The sequence below is a fragment of the Prenolepis imparis genome, unplaced genomic scaffold (genome assembly GCF_030444845.1).
Source record: "Prenolepis imparis isolate NDT839.2.m4 unplaced genomic scaffold, iyPreImpa1.0 SCAF_11, whole genome shotgun sequence".
NCBI lineage: Eukaryota > Metazoa > Arthropoda > Insecta > Hymenoptera > Formicidae > Prenolepis > Prenolepis imparis.
This window is the reverse complement of record NW_028141169.1, coordinates 5,406,593-5,415,372: the sequence shown is the minus strand read 5'-3', so window position 1 is coordinate 5,415,372 and position 8,780 is coordinate 5,406,593. Positions and strand designations below refer to the sequence as shown.

General features: G+C 36.6%; 1 protein-coding gene across 11 annotated transcripts in view; it reads right to left on the bottom strand.

Annotated features, from left to right (window-relative positions):
• Positions 1–8,780, bottom strand: part of LOC145943039 (lachesin) — a 340,250-nt gene that overhangs the window by 133,312 nt on the left and 198,158 nt on the right. The window lies entirely within an intron of this gene.

Here is an 8,780-nt window from a genome sequence, read left to right as displayed (position 1 = left end):
TTTATTTTAAAATATCCCTTCTTCATTATTATTTAATATAAAAAATATTTTAATTACTATGTGCAAATTAACCACATAATTGTCTTATAAATTAATATTTATTGCACAAAACTTATCACGTTTTCTATAAGCGTCAGTCTTCAAACACGAGGCTATATGACACTTTACATTTGAATCTGCGAAAATCAAATTTACACATTTGTATAGATTAAAGAGAGAATAAGAGAGAGAACGTTCTTCGTCAAAATCAGATAAACGAATGTCTTCCGGCAAGTTTTATCCCGGCACTTATGCGGGACTCTTAACGAAGGAAACTTCTGCTTCCTTTGTACGTCTCCTCTGTCCGTATTACGATAAGCAATCGATATCGCAATAAACCGGACCAAGATGTCGCAAGTTATCGGGGGAATAGATATTACCAATGATAGTTGTGTTAAACTTACGGGAATCACGGGAAAGTGCTACGTACAAATACGTCGCGTCGCTCGCTAGACGGTTACATACTACGGCACGAGTTCGCATCGTAAAAGTACCTGAGTGTAACTTGGAGAGCATCGAACAACCATTCTGATAGGTTGTAACAACTTCAAAGTCCTCTCTCAAAGTTCATCTCGGCAGCAATTTCTTGTCGCGAGTGTGCCGTAAGCCCCCCGTCTCTCTCTCTCTCTCTCTCTCTCTTGCGCGCCCGCGCCATATATTTATTGAAAGTACGATGATCTTCATCGGATCACGTTAGTGGTGCAACGGTCGAACTTTGCCGGAGTCAGAGATTGAAACCGATAGAATTTTCCGTGTGAATTCAAAGTTCAATGCTCACAGAATGATTTGTACATTTATTCGTGACGAAAATAATGAAAATTCGATGCTGGACGTAAGATATATTTTTCAACGTTAAGTTATAACATAACGAAATTATATATAGCAAGTTTAATATTTTATTCAGGCGATTTACGTATGTATTAGAAATTATATAAGAAGGGATTATTATTTTACTCTCTGTCCTCCCCCTTGTGAAGTGCGCACAATCGCAGTGATTGATTAATTATACATATATGCAAGCTTTGCCGTTATTTGACAATGCATATCGTATGGCTTTATCGTGCGGCGCAATATCTGAATGAGAAAATAGGAACGCCGTATTAGTTATATCGGGCCATAAAGTATGCATCAATAATGATCAAACGTAGAATAATTACAGAAATGTTTGATGTGCGATATTTCGCTTATTAGATGCTTTAGTTAAAGCAAACTACGCGAAATGCGGACTAAAGAGCAGGTGCGCTCAAATTCAATATTGATATACATACATATACAATTTTGCACACAATGCCTGTGCAAAATATTCAATTCTATATGTGTTTTCTCGTCGTATATTTTTCCGCGATCTTCTAAAATAATCATCTTTATTACACAGACAGGGGATCTGTGCACGCGTCTTTCCAATTCGCCGCGACATGTAAATATACGAATTATTATACTTCCTGTCACACATCGTACATTTCTTCGCATCTGTTAGTTCGAGAACAATATGATAATAAAACATATTTCAATACAGACAGACAGACATTATAGTTTTTCACATCCTTTTTGTAATATAAAATTTCTCTTTCCTAATTTTCACAAATAACCTGTTTTATTCAGAGTAATATATTATTATATTTTAATTTATATATTTATGAATTTTTTTTCTCATAAATACCACGAATTTATGAACACAAAATCATCAATTTGTAATAAAAAGAGAGAGAGATTCAGCCAATGCATATTATTACATAATCTGAATCTTACTTTGTAATTTTAAATGAAAAATACGTAAATGTAAAAGTATTACAAATGTACATGGGATAATTATTACACAAATTTCAGACGCGCGGCCATCAATTTTATTTACATCAATATGTTGCGGGATAAAATGCTAGCAATTAAGTGAGTGCGATGATGCAGCCGCAATAATTGAATATGCTCTCACTTTATGCAACTCACTCGTATGTAACGTAATTAGGGTATAACGGCAAAAAGAGAGGAAAAAGCGACGCATCATTGATTAATGATGATCGTGTTCGTGTTAATATTTTCAAATCAGTGAGAAGACAATACATCATCACGTGCATTGCGATTTAATAATACATCTATAGCATAACACTAGTGCTTCCCGAATGCATTATTGCATTTGTTGGTGTTAATATCACTCATCATTAATATTCAATCCGAGGCTATTCGACAGATGCGAATGATTATCATGAATCTTAATTCGATTTCATGACCGCGGTCTTAATTTGTCTATCTAAACTTTACATCAAAATTAAAAATTCGATATCGAATCCTCTCTCACAATTTAATTCAACACTAAAATAAAAGATGATATACGATCTTTAAATTTCAAATTGATCGAAAAACCTGGCAGTCTCTCCTACATATTTCTAATAAAATGGAAACGAAACTTTGCGTGATCAATTTTACAAAGAGCAAATACGCAAATATATCTATATCTTTTACATAGCTGGATGCTGGATGCTAGCTAGGTACATTGAACGATAAAAATACTCACAAACAAATCATTTTCACGAGGAAAACTTGTGTTTCCAATCTCTTATGACGAGGAGAAATTCTGTCGCGCAATCCCGAGCAAAGTGTTAAAGCCACGAGCGATAAATACGAAAGTTGAAAACGCGAGAGCAGCGACTCGAATCGAACCGGATGGATATAAAAAGAAATTACTGGTCTCTCAGACGCACTTGGACCCCCCAAATGGTAGCGTTCGCGCTTCTTTTCCCCTTCCCCTCTCCCTCTTTTCTTTCCCTTAGTTCCATCAAGCTTGCCTCCCTTCTTTGCGCGATATTCTCTCGCCATTTCTTCGTATCCATTTTCTCTTTTATTCCAAGTTTTATCTTCGATCTCTTCCTTCTTTTCCCCAAGACTACTCGGGCTATTTCCCGATTCCGCTGCTCCACACTCGTAACCTGAATTATAGATGTCCTTCACAGTCTGCCGCAACTCACGGCTTCTACCCTCCGTTTCCGGTCCAGGGTAGAAATGGCATGCTTGAAATTATTTGCATATATGAGCGCAAACGGTAATACTACCGGAAAATTAGACTTTTTGCTACGATCTAAAGTATTCATAGGATTCGAATGTGTTATTGACGCAGCGTCGTAACTATCTGTAGCTTTGTACCTCACTCGAATATTCTATTTTATGGTATGCCAAAGTTTTCGGTATGCCAAAGTTGTCCTTGATATTTCCGTGACAAGCAATCTGACTTCCCTTTTCGCCGCGTTTCGGCTAAACGAAGCCGAAGGGAGATGTAATAAAATATAACGACAATAGCGGGAAATCTCTCTTATGCAGTTGCCCTGTATAATCCCGACGTACATCGTAGAATTGATTCAAATTAAACAGGAAGAGAACGGACGCATGTCCGTTGCAATTAATCAAATTATTAAGCCTGGTCAGATTGCAACCAGCACGCGTTGTTGTTATTTCGCGAATATTCGAGCCTAACGATAACGATATATAAACGTATAATAGTTCTCCCATGATGCAAACGCGTGTAAGCGCGCGTCCGAATTTATTTCTCAGAATGTAAATTAATTCGATATGACCTCTCCGCACACACATTGCTAACATTGCATAATTATCTCTTCGCTGCATTATGTGAGATAAATTATCGCCGTTGAATTCTGCACAGCGATCGTAATATCGATCTAGAGATATGCAGAGTAAACATGAAATTTACAATCGACAAGTATCGAAAATCCGAAAATTCGCGCTCTAAAACGAACGAGCAAACGTGGAACACACTAAAGTATATCGTAAGGGAGAATATTATCACAGTTAATATTATTATGTCGCAACTGCATAGGCAGCGTCTTTGCTCCCCATGCATTGCGTCACGCACGAAGACGCAATGCGTGGAGTGTAAACTTTATAAATTCAGGACGCAACTCCCTCGCGCGCGTTGTCTGCTGTGCGCGTCCCGAAGTTGTATATATATCACGCGGAATATTTTGGGCAAATTGATATTTATAGCCCCCACGTGCGTTAGTTCCGAATTGAATTTAGCGCATAAATGCTGAAAATATCTCGGTTTCCCACGCGCGGGGTTTCCAATCCCGCGTATAAGCGACGCAGCTGTACGCGCATTCGCGCACACGTCGGATTTTATTTGACAGAGCCTGAACATACCTCGAATTTATATAAACGTATATGCGTATACGGATATATGTATATCGCATTATACCGCATTATCGCGTAGTACGATTTAATAAAAGAATTATTTTAATAAAACTGAGGCACAATAAACGCCATGCTGTCAAGTATGATTATATATCCTTTTACATTATATTTAGCAACAAGAAGCTGAAAAATAACACATTTTTTTATAATATATTTTCATATGTATACGTCAGTTTAATAACATAAAATTTAAAACATTTTAAATTATAATTTTAGAAATGAGTATATGTGGGAAAAATTCATAATTAAATTATTTTAAAAATTCAGAAGAACACTAGCGTGCTTTCTTTTTCTTTTGGGTATTAATTTCCGAAAGGACGCACCGTTAACGACTCACTTTATAATAATAATAATATAGGCAAGATTTTTTAATTCAAAATGATTTTACTTGATTTCTTAATAGATATTTTATGATAAAGAATGAGTTGATGGAATTGGACGAGTAATAGATGAAGGGAAAAGAATGGCAGTGAGCCGTTCACGACGCGTCTTCGCACATTTGCGAAATTGCTAGTAGCAGCAGCTTCCGAGGATACGACGTGTCTGCATCCCGATGACGTGCGCGTCCTACGAGTTGCATCTGCAACAGATAGGAGACACTTTAGCCGATACGTTGCGCCAAGTCGCTGACATCTCGGGGATCGATCCGTTCCTTTGAAAGCGTTATTTGCGTTCGCGACACAGAAATGCGACGAAAGTAGAAATCTGTACTTGATACTGATGCAGTGCGACGAAACATAAAACGAGATTTTTCGAAATAACATTAATTACATCGCACAAAATCTTCGTCTCGTCATTTGTGTAAATAAATTTAACTTTCGAACTCAAGGATTATTCTTGTGACGACATGTCTAATGTCTTCATATTCATGGTTGCAATTATTATTGTAATCGAGATTAATGCAAAATGTATAATACGTTAAGCGCAAGGTTTTAATAAATAAATGGAAATAGAGAGAAACAGAGAGAGAATTGCATCTGATAATAGCAATCGTTTCACAATATTCCCAATAATTTCATTGGGATTTAGCGATTATTAATAGTATCGCATCCTACTGTACTTTGAAGATGTTATATATATTGGCACACATATTGAATGAACATCTTCCATAAAATTCGCGAAGTACTTATTGTATTATATAATGCATATCTGAATTTGATAACATTGAATCGACATGATTCGGTTGTTAAATATTTATATAGAATATCTCGTACTGTTTAACTTCCATGCTTCGTAAAATTTTATGCAAAATACGATTATCAAAACTTAAAATATATTTTTATATCAGATTTTCAAATATTTCGTGTATAATTTATCAATCTATTTCAGAAGAAATACATTGAATCTATTATCATTTATTATAAAAGACACTTAACAGTGTGAAATTTCTTTATTTCTTTTTATTATTGGTTTCTTCTGTAAAAAACGTCACATATTATATATAGTTCAATAAAAATAAAATCTGATATAATATTTTTGTTGAAATTTAATACAATTTAAAGTAAGAAAAAGTTGTTATTTTCTCTTTTTATAATAAAATTAATCACTAATCCAATCAATTATCGCAATTGTAATATCATTGTTATTAACTAAGATATATATATAAATCATATTATAATACTCCCGAGATACGTCAATATCGTAATCAATCGAGAACAGTCGATAAATTATTCAAACTCGAGCGAACGGACAAGGAATCAAGTGGATCTCTCGCATAAATTTCGTGGGAAATGTTCATATACGAATTTCAAAACGTATGTTCGGTTTATCAGCGGTAACTTTGGCCCCTTCATATCTCGCCAATAATTTCCCGCCGAGCGCAAACCTGGTGTCGCTCTTTCCGCCATCCCTCCAAGAACCGTTCGGACCAACTCCACCCCTCATCCCCTACAGAAGATTCTTTACCGCTCTTTCCCGCGGTGCCATGAGACGTACCGAGGACCCGGGAGAATTTATCCGACAGATAAAAATGTCTCTTGGAGTTTATATAGGTAGAGAGAGAGAGAGAGAGAGAGAGAGCGGGGAGATTTCAATAAAACCCTCGATTGTAAAGTACAGATAGAGGGAGGCCGTCCGGATGTTACACGGGTCAGTGAAGTTCAGTCGGTACCGTTTCTCCCAGCTCGTTCACCTCCAATGACTGCATACCTCAAGAGAAAACTTCCTTTGCAACGATATCGATAGCAAAACGGAATCTTATCTGCTCATCTCGCACGTCTGTGTGAATTGATTTTTCTGAGAGAGAGAAATTGTTTTTTTTTATATCGCTATTAAAATGTTTAAAGATCTATTTATTATCTCTGAAAGCAAACTATTTTCTCTTCTCCTCTCTCCTTTAATCATTCAAGAACAATGGCTCTCGACAAATTATTACGTACATGCAAAGATTAAGAACATTATTTAAGAGCATATCTCTATTGAATCTTATCAAAATAGAAAAGAAGAAAATAAAATGTAACAATCTAAAATATAGATAGATAAATTAAAATTATCACCTCTTAACGCAAGCAGTAATAATCGCGAAAGTCGTGATAAATCTCTATTTTGACAAGACTGAAATTGGAATCAATCTATATTTTATTGTTAGTCATTACGAATCTCTTATTTGATTTTCAATAATTGTGATTCAGATGATTGTACTTAATCAAATTACTAAGTATAAATTGTAACAATTTTATAAATGTGTGTAAAATTAGAAACACAATGAGCACAATTTGCGGATAAAATTAAAAATTGACTCGACGAAAGATAAAAAATAGAATAGCTACTTTCTATTTCATATTTCTATTTTCTCGTCTAATTTAGAAAAGCTGATTTTATCCGCGATTAAAATGTATTTGCGATTTGATTTATATATACATACATATTGTATATGTATATACACAAGGGTGATCCTCGCACAGGTGAGTGCACACGTGTGTCTGCACACGCGTAGAAGGCAGTCGAGCGCGAAGCGGGTAATTAGTGCGGTGCGTCCGTGCAGTCTCACGCGGGATTAATTACGTAAGCTCGGACGCGCGTGTGTAACTCCACATACACAAGCGTTATATCGCTGCATACGCTTTCGAGTATCGCACGACTCGAACGGATACTCTCGCGTATATATACACGAGTTGGAGAATAGACATCATATGTAGATGCAGATCCGCTCGTCCTTGTACGTACATACGTCTTTCTAAGGTGCACCGTTCTCCCGCATAGTACAATATTTCCTCATTAGCAGAAGGATAACTCGGGACCGGTCGCTTTCTCCGTTAATAAAGGACTTGTTTATCTTCTGAGAAAATTATCTTGCGTTGTCAGACATCCAGTCAGACGAGACTCGAATAAAACTCGCTCTCGCTCGAAAAATAGAAAAAAAATGATTCCCTTTTTCATAATAAAATGAAAAAAAATCTATTTGTTAATGAGAAAACACTGTATACCCTACATTCACGATCATAAATGGCTACGACCGTATTGGTGAGCCGGACTAGCACTTTATGGCACGATTTATAGAGCATTAAACTGGCGCGACTGTGAACGACCACTTGGGGTCGCCAGTTCGTTTCAGACTCTTTCACGTGTGTATACACGACGTGTACATGTGCAGAGATATATGTACGTATGCGCGCCCCCGGGAAACTCAATCCGGACAGCTATATGTTTCTCTCTGGGAAAAAGCATCCCGTTACGTGTCGCTCTTCTACTGATAAACATCAACCGTAATTTGATGTTGCTTGATGCTTGTCGATTCCGACGTTTCTCACGAACGAATCGGTACACGGCAGCAGCCGCAATTTAAATTAAGCAATTTAAAGAAAGCAAAGAGCGCGCGACAGAACAATCTGTCACTTTTCATTCACACAAACGAATCGTGCAAGATTTATTCTGGATTTTCCGCAAACATTGTAAAATAAATTTACTATCGTCATACGACGACATAACTATTCTCTTTATAAATATTATTTTATACTATAAATAATTGATTAATATTGATAATTAATTATTCACGATTTATTATTTAAGCAATCATCACATAATTATGTCGTTTAAGATATTTTTACCTCTTGCAAGAATACTATACATATATTTTCAAATTTACACATGTATCAGATCGTATTATCATCGGTTGATTTATCCTCGAATTTATAGTTTACTGTGGCGAAGCACAGACATATCCTTCAATCCGCCGTGCAATCACGAAGGATTTCCAGTTATGATAGCTTCGAGCGTGCGCGAGAGTGTTATCAATAGAAAAGCTCTCTCTCTCTTTCCTTCCATCTTTCTTTCCTCTGCCTCCCTTCCCTCTCTCTCTCTCGGTATCAATTTTAGTCTCTACTAGAAATTCACGAACGTTACGTGGATGCAAGCGAGGACACAGTCGATCTCTTCGGGAAACTCTTCGGGGCTGAGCTCGCGCTGTATTTCTTCTGGGCGACTTGAGGATTTGGCGCTCTTATTCATCTAGCGATCTCAATCGGCTCGTATTTGGCCGGATACGTAAGGTTCAGTACGTTTTTACGATAGCCGGAAAGATTCGGGGTCCCTTATACTTATTCGAC